Source organism: Megalops cyprinoides, chromosome 10 (assembly GCF_013368585.1).
Source record: "Megalops cyprinoides isolate fMegCyp1 chromosome 10, fMegCyp1.pri, whole genome shotgun sequence".
NCBI lineage: Eukaryota > Metazoa > Chordata > Actinopteri > Elopiformes > Megalopidae > Megalops > Megalops cyprinoides.
This window is the reverse complement of record NC_050592.1, coordinates 5,182,369-5,200,451: the sequence shown is the minus strand read 5'-3', so window position 1 is coordinate 5,200,451 and position 18,083 is coordinate 5,182,369.

Here is an 18,083-nt window from a genome sequence, read left to right as displayed (position 1 = left end):
GTCCCAGAATCCTATGCTCTAGTTGCTTTCCTGTGCCAATCCATGAGCCAGGAACATTTACCAGTTACCTGTTTCATTACACCTGGAGAGTTGTCTTTTATTTTGCCATCCATTTTTTTTTTGTCATACAACAAAGCCACAAGGACGAGGATTTCTGTCAACACTATGAAGATTACTGCTTTTTGTAAGCAATCAGTCAAAAGATTCCCGTAACGCGAGGGCAAATTTGCATTCTATTACATTACGCTACCGCACAGCAAGGCTACAGCAGTCCTGAGAGCAGCCCCTCCAGCCCTGGCTGTGTGTGTGTGTGTGTGTGTGTGTGTGTGTGTGGGAGGGGTTGCGGCTGCACTGGAACCCAGGGTCCAACCGAAGAGAAAGGGTCATCAAGGCTAAAAAGAGGACCCTCAGGTACAGCCTGGCATGGACACCTACATCTTAGAGGTGAGCAGCAAGAGGCAGAGAGAGGAGGAGGAGGGTGGGGGGTGCACAAGCAAGAAGTGCACAAACAGCTTATGCACCAGGAGAAGTAAGGTTTGCAGATTTTCTTTTGGACTGGCGGAGGAGTAGCCATCTTTGTTGTATATGAGGAAAGGACACCTCTGTGTGCTGTTTTTCAAAAGGGCTTATTATACAGTATGTATTGATGGACCTTGCTTTGTAAGTAGATGAGAGTATCTGGATGAGAGTATCTGGAAATTGAATAAATGTAAATGTAAATACCTTGTCCTCCCAAAAAAGTAAATGTCTTAGTAAAATTACAGAATTACAGAAACATTATCGAATAATATACAGGAAGCCTCTGCAATAGGAGTGCTTCAACATTGTGGCCACCGAGGTATTTGGGCCGCCTAATGTAAATAAGTAATTAAAATAATATGAAGTAATTAAAATAATATGAAGTGTGGCTGTTAGTGTTGTCCATTTGTAAAGTACTTTTGTACATTTGTGTATGAGATTACAGCTGCAGTTTCTATATGTCTGGAGCTATAAGTGCTTGTACGCTATTGTTTTCTTTTAGGTATTTTTTAACAAGCCATCTCAAATTAAATTTTAAATGGAAAGAAGAATGTAAGAAAGTATGTGGGGACTACAAGAGGGAAACACTGTGTGCTGAGCGCACTTTGGGTGTATGAGGTGAAATCAGAACCCGACTCTATAGCGGCCCTTCCCCAACAGACAAAATCCTTTAATGGACCTTTCAGATTTCTGATGCATTAACATCAGGTTCTCTTTCACGGTTTTCACCAGGGCAACAGGAGTATTGAGCTAGCTCAGTTTGCTATTTGCTTTTGCCAGCATGCACAAGCAGACCCTCCTCCTCCCCCTCTGCCCCCCCCCAGCAGCCCTCAGGCCCCCGATTGATTGTCACTTCTGCCCAACATTAAATGCTGCCGCCACGAAGACGCCCAGAAGCCCAGCTGTTGGTGGTTACATAATAGGCGGGTGGCTTTGTGGGCCTGTCATGCGTTGTGATTGTGTGTGGGATTATCCACCTGGTAAAAAACCTCTTCCAGGCGGGGTTCCGTACCTGGACTCCCACAGCAAGCAGGGTGGGATGTGTGTGCATCTGTACATATGTGCATGTGTGTGTGTGTGTGTGTGTGTGTGTGGGGAGGGGGGGGGGGGGGGGCAAGCCGCATTCAAGACCATTCACACCCGTCCCCCCCCCCCCCATTCCCTCAAACCACAGGCTGTATTTCATTCTCTAACTGCTTTACACTGTGTCTGCTGCTGCTGATCTCTGTGCATCTGCTTATTTGTTTAACCTCATTTGGGGTGGTGGGTGGTTGGGGGGGGGGGGGGGTTAGGACGGAATTGGGGCCCTGTTATCCCCCCACTGCGAGTGAGCCATTATATCCATCTGCGACACCCCCCCCCCCCACACACACACATACTCCACCCCAGGCTGTCTCCCCACCACACTGGATGGGTTCACATCCAGTTTGAGGCTTCACGCGACGGTGGCGGTGTCAGCGGCAGGCCAATGCTCTCTCTCTCCCGCGTGTTTGTATGTGCGTAAAAACCATGCTGCAGATTTATGCAAATCAGTTGCTCCCTTGGGTCCACTTAAAGCCTAAACGCCTGCCATAGATTGGGTTAGGGATCACCCCTATGCCCCTGCATTCACAGAAGCGAAGCCTCATTTGTACAGTGTGATCTGAAGAGGCACCTGCTTTCTGAACGTCTGTACATCAGCTTAGACAATATTTGAGATCCTCCTGTCTTGCCCATAAGCTTTTTCTGGTATACTTTATCTTTGGTCATTATTCGCCATCGCCAATGATATAAACTGAATCAAAATGGCCGCAAAAAAAAGTTGGCTCTTTTTTAAGCATGAAAAAATGTTTACTTGCTGTCAAGATGTTGCTCATGAATATGATTGCCTGTCACTTTACTTAATCTTAACTTAATTTTAACTAAAATTTTAACTGAGATGAGCGCTACAGTACAACAGGCTAAAAAAGCATTTAGAATTTTTACAGAAGACAAACACTGTCTGCAAGGCAATGTTTCTTACAGCTTGATACAGTAACAGGAACTATGACTTGATAAAGGAAATTGCACAACGGTGATCGTTTTTTGAAAAGCACCACTTCGGTGCCATCTTTGTTTCGGCACAATTTACACCAAAAATTGTAACATCTCAATGCCGGTGCAACAAGAACATGTCCCTGTGGTGAAATATAGAGATCCAAGGTGTCTGGAGTTTCAGAAATGCCTTTGAACCAGCATCTGTCTGACATTTTAAATAACAGGAATTAAATTCCCATCCACTCCAACAATATAATTAACACCAGAGATAGAATGAGGACCAGAGATGCATAACACTCCAATGTCTATCATAACTGTAATATTACTGTTATATCATAATATAGTAATATATCAACACTAATGGCATAGGTATATTTTAATACCAACAATATAGTGATATCATAAAAACAAAAATATAATAGTAATAATATTGTAACAGTGGTATTCTCCACTGCTTTGTCACTCTCATCTTTCTACCTTTTATTAAGGCGTTTCTTTCTTTTACTTCACTTCTATTATCATGCTTTTTTCCCCACCTTTACATTTTTTATTCTTCTTTCATTGTATTTACAGAAAATATAGTATTCCTGCAAAGTTATTTGACTTTTCCTCATTAGTTCAGTAAGCTCTGTAGGAATGCCTTTGCTGCGTTGAAACTGCAGTAATCCCGGGTACTCTGCAGATGACAGAAGACATGCCATTTGGTCTTGGAGTTCCAGATTGCTGGAAAAGCAGACCCTCCTCACAGGTTAAATTCCCCCTAGTCCCCCCCCCCCCCCCCCCCTTCTTTTTGTCAGCAGGTTTAAAGCAGGGGTAAATTGATTCCCCACACCAGGTTGTAATGGGACTCACGTTGTGGTGGAGGAGAGGGTCACCTGACAGGTGAGCGTCTGTCTATCAGCACTTTGATCTGGTGGACACCTACAGCACGGAACCACCCATGTGGTGGCAACCATCCCTAAATCCCCTCTGTGATCTCCTAACAGAACAAAAATGCTAATATTACACTGCGTTACATTTGTTCATTTGGCGGATGCTTTTATCCAACACGACTTACAAGCAAGGCCAGGTACAACACAAGCGAGAGCCATACGCTCTTAACTCATAAATCTTAACCTGAAAGGGTCTTTGTCAGGATATTTTTCAGAGTATTCAGAGTATTGTTGAAACTATATTGGTGGTGGCGCATACAGTGTAAGGACTACATGAGCAAATTTAGCTACATATTTGAATCTCTGATGTTTATCCTCAATGTTCAGTGAAGACATCCTTACAACTCCTATGCCATTTCTCTTCATCAAACCAAACATTCCTACATTTGTTCATATTTGAATTCATACACTGTTTTCTATTCTGTGTACAATGACTAAAGGCCTTGTATCTTCTCAAGCATTATTTAACAAACAAACACCATTGAGCAGTGTGTGTATGTGTGTGTGTGTGTGTGTGTCTGTGTCTGTGTAATCACACACACACACACAGTTACAATAACAATAATAAAATAAAATATTATTTTAATATTATAATATTTTATAATATTATAATAAAATTCCCACAATAATCATCATTGTTACACACAAACACAATAAGCATTTATTATTAATAGTCTTACCATGCTATACACCACCACATAAGAAAAGTGTTTCAATAGGAAGGTTACTGAAGCTAAAGAGGATAGCATTCAGTAAATTTGGGGCACTACGGCCTGATTTCCCCTGGGCTGTGTGCAGCACATTTCAAATATTACAGCCTTATTTTCCACAGTGTGCTGGACAGTAAAAAGGGAACGCAACAAGCCTTTTAACTTCCAGTACCTGAGGGTGACTCAGCCGACATTCCACATAGGCCAAAAGCTGACTCATTTCCAGAGGCTGTGAAGGGGCAGGAGTGACCCTGATTTTAACGGGAAGGCCTCTCATGTGTTCCTGGCCCTTCAGTAGACCAGGGGGGATGGGACTGTGGGCCAGCCTGATCCGCCTTCCCTTCCCTTGCTCCGATCCAGGCCGGTTTTTCACGCCAGCTTTTGTATTTTAAAGGAAGAAAAAAAAAAAAAAAGAGAGAGGCAGAGAGAGGGAGCCAAGCCTTACATTAAATCTGTGTTTCTGCATAACTGGCCTCATGTGTGCGCTAGGCTGCCGGGCCTCTCTCTTTCTCTCTCTTTCTCTCTCTCTTTCAGTCTCTCGTAGGGTAGGCACCTTAAACAGGCACACTGAGCCCTCTTCTGCCTCTCACGCTCTCTTGCTCTCGCTCTCCCCTGTTTTCCCTCTCAAAAAAAAAAAATAAATAAAGGATGGTAGAACTGTAGAGTTCTTTTCTCCCTGAACAAAGCTGAAAGATTTTCTCAAGGCCTTACCAAAATACAAAATAGAGAGCTGTGCGGTCACAAACACTCTACCTTGCAGTCAAGAACCGCATTTTAAAAGTTAGTTTTTATATTGCCCGCACTACAGCAACAGAAACCTGCTTTTTTCGGTGGAGGGGGGGGTGGAGTCTTTTATTTGATCCTTTATTTTCCCCACCCCCCTCCCTCTTCTATTTCCTTATAAATTGCTTTGTCTGAGAGAAAAACAAAAGGAAGAGGCCGTAACTGTGTAAAATGTTCGTTCTGAAATGGCAAAATGTACTTTTGTGTAGTGCAAATGGGCACTTATTTCATGAAGAGTCCTCATTCCCTGCTGATGTGTTTAGAACCTGTTTTGTTGCGTAGCTTTGTTAACAACGTTCTCTGGTGTTTGCCAGAGAAAAAGCTACAGAGCAAAAAGGCATTGCTTTTCTGCTCCCTCTCAAGTAGGTAGCAGCCAATGACCCTAACAGATTGTGAAGAATATATAATAAATATATATAAAAGGCTAAAATGCATGCAGAATGCTGAGAATCCGTTTACTTCTCTAAAAATCTAGAAAAAACAGATAGTGGGGAAAAAAAATGATTTGTTAACTTGTGTGTCAAATTTTTCTGTTCACTTCTGTAATCCTAAATACGGATCCTGTTGAGTCAACAGCAACCCTGACATCATGATGGCCACCTCCACAGTCCTCTGAGGATCTGAAGGCACTCTGTGCGTCTGAATGGCGTTTATAGGGTGTATAGAGGCCACTGACACCAGGGCTGTTGGGAACCTTTAATATAAGACCTTTTGAAGCATGCTTGAAGTTGGTTCACCAGTTGTCTTGACAAACTGGTCCACAAAACTCTGAGTGCTAAAACTGGCTCGGTTTGGCCAAAGCGGTAGCGCCAGGGCATTTGACACTCCATTGTTTGAACTGTATAAACCTCTTTCTCCATTCATTTCTCCATAACAATTGTGGAAAAAAAAGTATCGTCATGGAAAAAAAAATAAGTCATTCATATAATTTTTTTGTTAATATTCTGCTGATAGGGGTGTTTTTAATGGTATTATATGATTAGATAATTCATAAAAAAAGTTTAACATTACATAACAATTGTGTGACAATTGAACTTCGTGACATTTAGGATTGGCTGTATGGCTGTGCCAGACTATATAGTGTGAGTTAGTGGTGTCCTGCTTGCCCATAGGCATGGAGCAATGCATGCACAGAATATGATCTTAACTGCATTTCCTGTTTTGGGGAACTGGCGAATCAGAGAGTTAAGCTATAAAAAGTAGAAATGACAGGACTGAGAGATACATGCATACTGCAAAACATTTTGCCTGTTTTTTTTTTTTGTTTGTTTGTTTTATTTTATTTGTAAAAAATTACAGAATGCCTCATTTCTCCAACACAAAAGATTTTTTTTTTGCAATCATAAAAATAACACATTTATATATTTGAAGAATTAATGGAGATGGCCAAGGCTCTGTGGAAATTCATAAATGTGGTTGTCAAGCAGGTGTGTGGAGGAGTTTGTATGTGTGTATATGTATCTGCCATTTCTTTTTAGTACCTTTTTAGTACCAGCTGTGGGATAATGAGCAAGACAGCAAATGTCAAGACAGTGGCATGGGCACAAAAGGAGATGGAGGCCCTTCTAGATATATGGGCAGCTGACGAAATTAAGGCCACCGTATTCTCAAAAAGGAAGTAGGCTAGGAAATGACATCAGGTCTCTTGTGATGCATGCAAACTAGTTCAGTCCCCAGCACAGCATTTTACACTATTGTCATTTACCAGACACTCTTATCCGGAACGACTTACATAGGTTACAATTTTACAATTTCAGAATAGGTTACAATAGAGCTAGATATTTACTGAGGCAGTTGTGGGTTAAGTACCTTGCCCAAGGGTAAAACAGCTGTACCCCAGCTTGGAATCAAACTGGCAACCTCTCAGTTACAAGTGTTGTACTATGCCACACTGCTGCCCTTATAACCTTCCTTTCACTGCGCAGTCTGCATTGCTGTGTGTCAGTGAGGCTTGTTTCCTTCAGACGTCCCTTGCATTACCCCGAACTTCTCCCGGGAACATCATATACTTGATTGAAGGACAGACCCAGGGACAGGACCCACGGGGGGACATGATTTACAGGATCATGCACATAATGCATTCCAGTATGGTTACCAATGTCAGAATATCCTCTATTTAGGACGGCGCTTGCATGCTAAACGTTTTTTTTTTTTTTTTTTTGGACAGAATGCGAAAACACCCAAAAGCTGGCGTTCAATGGCGGCACTGGCAGAAGCTGTCGTGAAACTCGTGAAATGTTTCGAGATATTTGTGAATAATCTGGCCCATCTCTTTAAATGCAACCTCCAGGTAGCAATCTCTGTTGTGGGTGGGGGGGGGGGTATTTTTCATATACCACAGAGCTCTTCTGTACTTCAAAAATTAATTTACCGAGGTTCATCGCAGGGGTTCTGTTGACCCGTATAGATATTACAAGAGGCCGGGGGAGAGATGAAGTGAAGAATGTGACCAATAAGATTAAAACACAGGAGAGAGGTGGAGGGACCATTAAGTCTGTGTAGCGCGAGCCTGTACTTATAACCAAATACAATATTCCTGCGTCTGTTGGTGTGCTTTGCCCCTCAAGCGTGCACGGCTCCAGTAAGCGTGACACCTGTGTGCCATTTCACACATTTGCGTTGATCTGTGCCAGGGAACCACCCTGAGCGTGTGAACGCACCTACTGGCGGGCAGACTCCGCCCCCGCTGTCACCGACACCTAGGGCAGCTTCGCTAGTATCTCCCTCACATACTGAATAATACAAAGTATCTCGCTACCTCTTCAGGTGGGGCTCGTTACCGCTGATTCATTAAGGAGCTGTCAAATCGCGAACAGTGGGAAGCACAGGGGGAGGCCTCCCTCTGTCTGCCTGAAAGAGGCATGGCGTTAGGAGTGCCAAACTGCTCCGCTCTGGTCCCTCACGCTGGCACCCTAAGTTGGCACCCTCGCGTGGGCCTGGCTCACCCCCCGACATGAGGGTTTTCCGCCCCATCTCTACAGTTAATCACCGCGGCGTGAGCCAGCGCTTGGGTGGCATTCAACTGGAGAGGTGAGCTGTTCTGTCTGACGGTGTCGCCCCGCGACCTAAATCCATTTGTCCGTTCCAGCACGGGTAAACGTGGAGTCTACCTGTTGAGGACAAATTTGCGCACGGTGTGACTCTCCGTTTAAATCTGACTCACTGCCTGTGTCAGTGTCTCAGTGTCTGGGCCGTTAAGGAGTACCTGCACGAGGGTGGACAGCCTGTCTGTTTACCAGCTTCGTCATAAGACCTGGAAAGAGCGCTGTGAAATTGTGGATCGGTCTCGTCCAAAATTATATTCATTTACTCATACGCTTGGCAGGCACCCTCCTCCTGGCTGACATAACAATTTAGAATCTTACGCATTTTTTTTTGCTTTTGCACTGGAAGCCTTCATTTTTTTAATGAGAGAAATTAAGAAATTGCCTGGGGCTCCGGAATGGCTCAGCCTGTTAAAGCGCTTGGTCAGGAGCACAGACTGAACCTCTGGGCTGCAAACTGGCCGTATCACCTGCTGACAATACCTGGTGTCCATGGCGCTGTGCTGGCTTCATTCTTGTGTGGATAGTGATGGGAAGATGGTGAGACCGGCTTGATGTAGCCTACATTTGATGATTCCAAATTGGGGGATGAGAATCACTAAAAGAGAAGTAGTTTTGTTCAGAGGGTGCAAGATCAACTATAAGTCAAACCCAGAGTGCAGTACCCCGCTGTGACAGACTTTTAGACTGAGAACTATACAAGTCATGCAGTGGTTTATTCTTTCTAATTCAGGAAGGCTTCCACATGAGAGGTTTTTGACTCATTAAAATAGTCACAGTTATCTCTGCAATGCGGTCGCCCTGCTTGGTTTCATTTCTCTCAAATCGCTTGCCAATATCTGCCTTAGTAAATTAGAAATCCATTAATACTCACGTACCAACCCACAGACCTGCCCTAAAGTTGTGTTCTTTGTGCAATTCTGCCATGAATGCGCAATGCAAAGAAATCTCGGCTGTCATAATTGTCGCGTGCAACTCCGGTTCATGTCTCGACCTGAACCAAACCAATCATCTTGATTGGACCATAGAGACTTGAACCCAAGATGTACCGTAAACTAACTCATAAAAGGCTAACTAACTGAAAAAAATGCAATAACTCTTTAAAAAATCTGGAAGAGCATGGGAGGTGGGGAAGTGTGTGTTTTTGGGAGGTCCTGCCCAGGGGGCAAATGCAGCCCGAGGTCCTTTCTTCCCCATTTGAATGCTCCCTCTTTGAAAGCTGTACCCAGAACTGGCCCACCCCTCCCTCTTACCTTGTCAACCTCTTGTCCCGTAATCTGCCTCAGGTCACATGGGACAATAGCACAAGACCCCAGCAGCTTGCAGCCCAAAGCTGGTCCTCCCTGCCGCAGCGCCACAAAGCCAGGTCTAGTTTTGTTTTCACAGTTGGCTGGTGGGATGTGTGGGAATTTCTTAGTGGTTGGGGGGGGCATGAGCACGTGGGGGGTCACTCATGAAGTGTGCCGGCGTGAGTCGGGGGCACGTTCCTCCATGGCTGTTACCCGCCCCCCCCCCCCCCAACCCCCTGTCGAGAGAGCTAGCCCCTACTTCTCAGGGAAGAAGAGAAGCTGGGAGCAGGAGCATTTGGGGGATACAGCACCCGTCTGACTTGTGACACCACTCCTCGCCAGCACTGCACCCCTTCTACTCAGACCTTCACCCCAATCTGCATTCTTTGTTGCATTCATTGTTGAAAATGTAGCGGTTCTGCTGCTTGCCTTGAAAGTCACGGCTTCAGACCCCCCCCCATCTCAGTCCTCAGTACCCCAGCATTCAAATATAATATTTTCCTTGTGATTACATTTGTCTGCATCCATGTCCTCTGTGGCATTTCTCAGTCACATAACAGATACATGTAAACAGAACATCCGATGGAATGAACAAATACACATACCCTGCATATTATTAAGCTTTCCAATAGTTTCCAGGAACTCGTATGATTGATCAAGGTGAATTTGCTCTGGGTCACCTCTGCAGGACAGTCCTAGACTGTGTGTGCAGCGAGGATGTCACTCATTGAGATCTGGTGGCTTTGTAAACAGCCAAGTTGAATAAACATGCTGCTTTGCACTATATAAACAAAAGGTGAGGGAGTGTTGACTTGACAAGTCAAATCTGCCCTCTTGCCTTCAGCAAATATAACGTAGCCAGCTCAGAGACCAAGGCTGGGATCTGAGCTTTTACCCAGCAGTTTTTATAAGTGCCTCTTACACATGTCACTGAGAATCAATGGCAAAAGAAAGCCAAAGTACTCTTTGTGGTGGTTTTGCATTTGAAAAGTGGATGGGCTAAAATTTGAATGAACCAAGTCCTACATTCAGTTCTTGTCACCCCCCCCCCCCCCCCCCCAAAAAAAAAAATCCTTCACCAAGAACGTACTTTTTCTATTTTTGGCACACACCTGAAGACTGAGCTCTCCAACCTGCTAGCCTGAGGGGGTTCTGAGTTTTCCCAACTCAGACCAGTAAAGAGCAGATTAATTGCCAGGCCTGACCCAGGACTGTGACAACTCAGTCATGTAATCTGCTCAGCGTGAGTGCTACACAGTTTCGATACTGCACTGCTTATCAGTGGAGCTTGCATAAAATCCCTGTCATCCATCTCAGTTACCTTCAAGACTAACAGACAGTTTTTTTACAGGGTTAAACAACAAAACAATCGCACACAATTACAGTGAATGGTGTCTTCCACACTGCCCGGCACAGGCACTCCAGTTAGGCTTAGCGTTTGTCATGGTTGGCAGCTTGGTGAGCCACACCGTAGACTAGCCCAGCCCTTGTTCGTAATGTGAAAATCATATTCACCACGTAGTTCTTGTCTGGAAATGCTAGCCAGTAGTCACAGCCATCACAGATGAGTTGTCACAGGAGTGCTATTGTTTGGGAGACGGATTAGGATTGATTTGCTTTAAGATAGAAGGACAGCCGTCTCAGATCTCAGCCACTGGTCAGCTATCAAGAGCTGAACCAGGAAAACAAATGGACCACTTAACCGTGACTGGGGAGGCTGAATGTTATGCCATATTTTTCATGTTTCATTTTTCTGCCTCAATATCCTAATTAACTTTTGTACTGTTAACTAATAATTGCTAATAACTTTACTGTTGTTCCTCAGGTGAGGATAAAATGCCTCAAACCACAAAAACATAATGCTTCTGGATTTTACACAGCATGGATATTGCCTACAAGTGATTCATAAGTATTCATAACCCATTATAATAACTGATATTACCTGCCCTATGGTTAGGCCTCATTTCCTCGTATGACATTTTTTAAGGGTAAACCAGTGACCATACGAGTAGTTATGAATGAAATAATTTATGCCTTATGCTGCACACGATTCAAACAATGCGCACAGAAAGCTGGCTTTTTTTCCCGCATCTGTGTTTTCACTCATGAATTCAGCTCTCCTCTGCTTTCGGTGGAAGATCTAATGATAACAAGAGAGGGCAGGTTTCACTTTCAGCGAGTGTAAATATCTGTCAACAGGGGAACAGAGTGCGCAGCATGTTCTGTGACCCGCCGGCTCTCCCGCTCAATAGGAACAGCAAGCGCCATGTCCAAGGACTCCTCCTGTGAGAGGCATTCAATGCTTTCCCAACTGTCCTTGCAAAAAAAAAAAAAAAAGAAAAGAAAAGAAAAGAAAAAAGAAAAATCACTTTCCAGACCACACTTTATCTCATGGTACTTTGTAAAAGGCAGGGGTCTTGGCCTAGCCTCTCAGTCAGCGAGTAAATTAATGTGTTGGTGATTGTGTTCCCTTGAGTGTGCGAGTTTCTGCTGTAATGTGAACGCGGGGGACTGGAGAAATGGCCCCTCGCACCTTGCGTGATTGTGGTTGATTGAAGAGCACCTGCAGAGATATTGTGGTAACTGGCGTTGCAAAGTAAGCACAGACGCAGCGCACCCAGCACTTGACTGGAGTCGGGGCCCAGACTACACCACAGATTTTGCTGAATGCAATATATATATGTGAACACATTTTTATATATATATATATATATATATATATATATTTATAAATAAACTTAACGAACTTAGGCAACAGTGTTGCTTGTTCCCACAAGACCAGAAACAGAATGAGAAACTGATGCACCTCCCTCCCCATCTGGAGTGGGTGGGGAAGTGATTTTTATGTAAATTTCGGCACAACACTCTTTGGCCGGAGCTGTCCTTATCTAATAACAGACGGTCCTTTCCTGCCCTTATCAGCGGCTACTTACCGCTAGCTCCAGCCCATTTACCCTGAGTAAACCTCTGTGTTGAGGAGTCTCCGTGGAGGGGTAATCTCTCCTATCCATGACAGTCCTCCGAGTGGCCTGGATTTGGCTATCGTCCACAGCCCCCCCCCCCCCCCCACTGGCACCTCTCCATCCAGCGTTCCCGGTCCCCCTCCTGTTAATCCTCCTGGTTCCTGAGGCACACCACAAACAGGCCCTGCCGTCCAAGGCAATTCCATCATTAGATGGCTTTAGCTGATCTTTGCACTCTTTGCAGGTTTGTATGAATTCCTGATCTGTGTGTGTGTGTGTGCTTTGGTTTCGCATTGTTCAGTGATGTGTATAAATGTGGTAGCTAACATTATTCTGATCAATGTTTTTTTTTTCCTTTTAACACCACACAGCGACAGTAATGGTTTGGGGGAAAGAAAATGTATTTTTTTATGGCTGAAATAAACAATTATTTTTTACGAGTGTGCAGAAAGCAGTAAATGTTCTTCTTGCAAATCTTTGCAATTCTGGATTTTATGAATGTATCCTTTATTTATACATATAAAAACCCCCTTTCTATTTTCTGTCAGTTTTGATGAACACAGGTATAAATGATTGCGGAAAACCACTCAATAACCCACTGAAAGTTGATTTTGACTACAGCTGTTTCAGTCTTGGGAAAGACTGAATAATTTACATTTTTCAGTTCTGTCTTCATCTTAGCTCTAAAGATTTTTAAGAACACCTCTCACCCAGTTCAGGTATCAGACTTAGTGTGAGTACACTAGCGGTGAGGCCTGTCCCTCTCTCCCGCTCGCCCCTGTCCCTCTCTCTCGCCCGCCCCTGTGCCTCTCTCTCGCTTGCCCCTGTCCTCTCTCGCTCGCCCCTGTGCCTCTCTCTCGCTCGCCCCTGTGCCTCTCTCTCGCTCGCCCCTGTCCCTCTCTCTCGCTCGCCCCTGTGCCTCTCTCTCGCTCGCCCCTGTCCCTCTCTCTCGCTCGCCCCTGTGCCTCTCTCTCGCTCGCCCCTGTCCTCTCTCTCTCGCCCCTGTGCCTCTCTCTCGCTCGCCCCTGTCCCTCTCTCTCGCTCGCCCCTGTGCCTCTCTCTCGCTCGCCCCTGTCCTCTCTCGCTCGCCCCTGTGCCTCTCTCTCGCTCGCCCCTGTGCCTCTCTCTCGCTCGCCCCTGTCCTCTCTCTCTCTCGCCCCTGTCCCTCTCTCTCGCTTGCCCCTGTGCCTCTCTCTCGCTCGCCCCTGTGCCTCTCTCTCGCTCGCCCCTGTCCCTCTCTCCGCTCGCCCCTGTGCCTCTCTCTCGCTCGCCCCTGTCCTCTCTCTCTCGCCCCTGTGCCTCTCTCTCGCTCGCCCCTGTCCTCTCTCTCTCGCCCCTGTGCCTCTCTCTCTCGCTCGCCCCTGTCCCTCTCTCTCGCTCGCCCCTGTGCCTCTCTCTCGCTCGCCCCTGTCCTCTCTCGCTCGCCCCTGTGCCTCTCTCTCGCTCGCCCCTGTCCTCTCTCTCTCGCCCCTGTGCCTCTCTCTCTCGCTCGCCCCTGTGCCTCTCTGTGTGGGAACGAGCCGGACCCCCAGCGGAGTCCGGAGAGTGGCACTTCCTTCCCCAGCGCACTCCAGAGTGCGTGCACTGCTGCTGCCCGGCAACCTGTTGGACGTGGCCCAACCGTGCTGCATTTGTGTGTGTCTGTGTGTGTGTGCGTGTCTGTTCCCATGTGGGGGCGTGTCTGAGACAGCCTGAGACTGAATGAGCCGGAGTGGGTATATGCATGTCCAGGCCTCCCCGAGGGGGTGTGTTGGCTGGTGTGGGAGTCTGAATGTTTGTGTGTGTGTGTGTGTGCGTGCGTGCGCGCGTGTGTGCATTCCCATGGGAGGGAAATGTGTATGTGTTCTTGGTGTACCTGACCCAGCTCCACTTTTCTTTCAAAATTCCATTCCACGTTATCTGTCTGTCTTAGTAATTAAATGGCTCCATTCCCAGACAAGATCCAATGGGAGAAGAAAAAAAAACGCCTCAAAAATAATGATCTGTTATCAATTCACTTGTCTCCGCTATGATGCTCTTGTCTATCTATGACAGAGTCAAAAGTTAGAAATATGTTTTACTTCTGTTTCACATTTGTTCACTGTTGACTAAATGACTTTCTTTTACACTCTCAGTGAAGTTGGTAATTATGTTACTCCTTGACACAGATATCCCAAAAACTCATTGGGAGCTCATATATTAGAATTTCCTTTCTGTGCTACAGTTATTCCTTTGTTACCAGTCCACTAATGCAGCCACTGAGTGAGGTGACAGCCTGTGCTATATTTCTGACAGCAGAAAATTAGAGAAAAAAGCTGTGAGTTTTATATTTTTACATCGAGGCAATGTCTTCGCAGGCTTCGGCTCATGCAGTGCAAGGCTGTCACAACAAATCGAATGAGGAGGAGAAATAACTGAATCCTCAGTGCTTCAGCCAGCTCTCTCTGAGGACAGCTGACTACCTCTGCAAAGCTCTCCACATGTTGAATGAAATACCCGATCAACCACAAGTAGATAGGTGACCCCATCCACATCTTCTCCTGTCACGTTTCATTCCCGATGTACGGACTTATCAAGACATTGGGCTTTGTTTTAAGGGCTGTTGCTTTAAAGTTCCTCCTCTAACATCTGTAGATGCAAAGTGATGTCACATCTGGACACTTCATCATGACATCATACCAAGGGTGGAGAGGGACAGCTTTCCCATCATGTTGTTCTCAGATGCGTGTCAGTTTTTCTTCCAGTGATACTCAGTCTGCAGATTACAAACTGTGATTAATTCAACAGTCAGTTTACCTGATGGGGAATTATTGTAGTCTGGAGTACTGAAATGGTAAATTCGGTTATTGCACACAGAATGTGCTCAGAGCATGATGGGAGAGCCATTTGCCAGTGTGTGTTAGGGGCTGTTTAAAAGACTTAAAAGACGTCTTTAAAAGACATCTTCCTTATAGCTGCATTTGCATTTCTCTGGGAGTGAAAGTTCCAGTACATACCACTCATAGAATACCCGGTTTCTGAAATGTCAAAGAAACCAATGTGATCAGTGCTTTCAAGTCAAGTGCTTTCTGATTCTTTCGGATTCTAAAACAGGAACTGAGAAGGAGGATACAGCAGCCCCCCCCCCCCCCCCCCCCCAAAAAAAAACCAAAAAAAAAAACCTACCCACCCATCTGCACCCCACCCCCCCACAGTCCTCCTTCATCCTGTGGTCACCAATTGGTGCCATTTGCCACTCTCTTTCAGACGAAAGTTTAAAACCTCATGTCAGGGGCCTCATTAACCTTGAGCATATGCACTGCGGCTGATAACATACCTTCACTGTTTCCCGACCCAAAACATCCCATTACCTCTCCATCCCGCCAAACACTCACCTCAACCTCTGCCGTGAAAACAGAAATTGGATAAGGAGCAGCCGTCATGAAAAAAAAAGATCTATGCATTAGCTTGGCCGTTCTGGAGCTATAATTACATCATGTGATTCCGAGCAGCATTGTTCAGGTCCCTGTGCCGGTGCATGTTGGGTCTTGGTCGCTGTAACAATGGACAGCCCTCTCATTAATCTGACTGCTCGTGTTAATCACGCAGAGATGTCCACGTTACACCCCGCCGAGCTCGCGTTGGACAATAAGTTTGATTAGTGCTTTTTGAGCTGCAGACAAAGGCAACGCCGGCCGCTCGAAGCTGTACCAGGATTGATTTCTCAAGTCGTTTTGCATTAAACCACTTTTCTCCAAAGCCTTTAATCAAATGTTCCTGGCTCCTTCAGCGCTCTCAGTCCTGACTCTCTCCTCTCCGCCATGCTCCTTGGTGGGTTTTTTATACGACGGGCGTTATTGCGGCAAATGGCTTGCTGGAGCAATGATCTACTGCGGTCCTATTTCTTTTACTTCGGCAATAACATCTAAATTAAAGCACTAGATTGAAAAATGATTTCAGAAACAAAAACAATCTCTGGAGAAATACAGCAGAATTACTGAGCAAAATTGAATGGGCTGTTTTTTTTTCTTGACATACGGTGTAATGAAAGTGAATAGAAATCATGGCTGGTCTCACAAGAATATGTTTAATTATTGAGATTTTTCATGGTTTGCCCTCCACTCTACCCCCCCCCCCCCCCCCCCTCCAATAATTGTCAGTGATAAGGGCCAACAGGTCCTAAGGTCAGAGGTGGATGTAGGAAAGAGGGTGAAAGGGTGGGTGGGTGGAAAATGTCACATCACAGGTGATAACTGGGCTGTAGCTGAAGCATCCACAAGTGGGTGAGGCACCATTTCATCTGTGTCTGTCCGTGATAGCAAACACACGAGTCTTACTCCTTCGGCAGCGCTGGTGACAGTCCGTGCTTAGTGCTCTGTTGGATACCTCGCAGGAAACGCAAGCTTTCTAAACTCTCACCAGAGACACTGATCTGAGATCAGTGTTGCTGAGTACTGGAATGGGAACAACAGCGCCAAGCTGTGTGGCCGATTCAACATTAAATTGCTTCCTCAACAGATGGTCTCTTTTAATATTACTGTAAACATACACTTTTATCATAAAAGTTATTTTTACACTTCTGTCTGGAAAGACACACTCAGCATTTAAGATAAATGTCTATTATTACTGGATCATAGTTATTTATGGCCCAAGGTGTTGTTGTTGCTATCACAGGTTTAAGCTTCCAGTGGGTGTTAATTACTGTCGGGGGCAACTCATTAAACACATAGTATTCTCAGCTGACAACATCACTGTAATATTGTAATAAAGATCTGAGAACATTTCTTTGTGGGAGCTCAGAGGATCTCAGTATGTTTCAGGTCTGCTTCCATTGGTGGATTCAGAACCGCTGCCATGGAAATGGCATCATGGTCAGTGCTCGGGGGGTGGGGCAGAAGACATGATTTAAACACTATTACATCATAATCAAAAGACAGACCAATTAAGTCACCTTATCCACTCACAGCTGAGGCAAAGCAGGAAAAGTGGCAGAGAGGACGTGGAGACAGACCGATTTCACGTTTGGTTATTCAACCAAATATTCTTGTATCATGTGCTATTTGTGAAACCTAATGATCAAGGGTTATTTTTTTATTTTTCCTTATGAATGAGCTTTCAATTGCGGTGCACGCAGCCTCATAAGAATCACGTTTGTCAAACTGGATTCGATTCGTATTTATGATTTAATCTGGTGAGTGAGTGTTTTGTGTAGGTGTACTTTTGTTTGTCTCAGAGATTCGGTTATTGATCGATGACTCCTTGCGGAAGTGGTGTGCAATGTCATCTCAATGGCAGAATTATATGGGGCTCCTTTAAAGGTCAGCTGGATTGGCTCTCTGACAATATAAACCCAGGCATTTGCTCAAGCCAAGCATCTATCAAACACCCTTCTATGGATCCTTCCTTCAGACTGCGTGTTAAACTATTTCACTAGATTTCATTTCAGATGTAAAATAAAGTAAAATAAATGATTGATACTTCATGTGAAAGACTGTACATGTCTTTTAAACTTTGTGGGAAATTTGTGGCTCATTTGGAAATTTGTCCAAATTTTAGAAGACAAAGAAAGAAATAATCATTTGCATGTGTGAGATTCTACCTTAAATAGTTTAATAAACTATTTTAAACACTTTTTTATTGTTGGTAAGGTAAGAACAAGTGAAGTATTTTTTTGTGTTTCTCCTTTATAATACATTTCAGTTTTTAGGTACAAATATATGCCATTTATTCATTTATTGTAAACATCAAAACATATGTAACACTGCCTATTTTAATGTATAAATACTGTACATATTAATATGATGGTTTTGCAAATGTCCAATGTGGTATAATGTGGTCAAAAAATTGTGTGAGCATGCATCTTCATTTT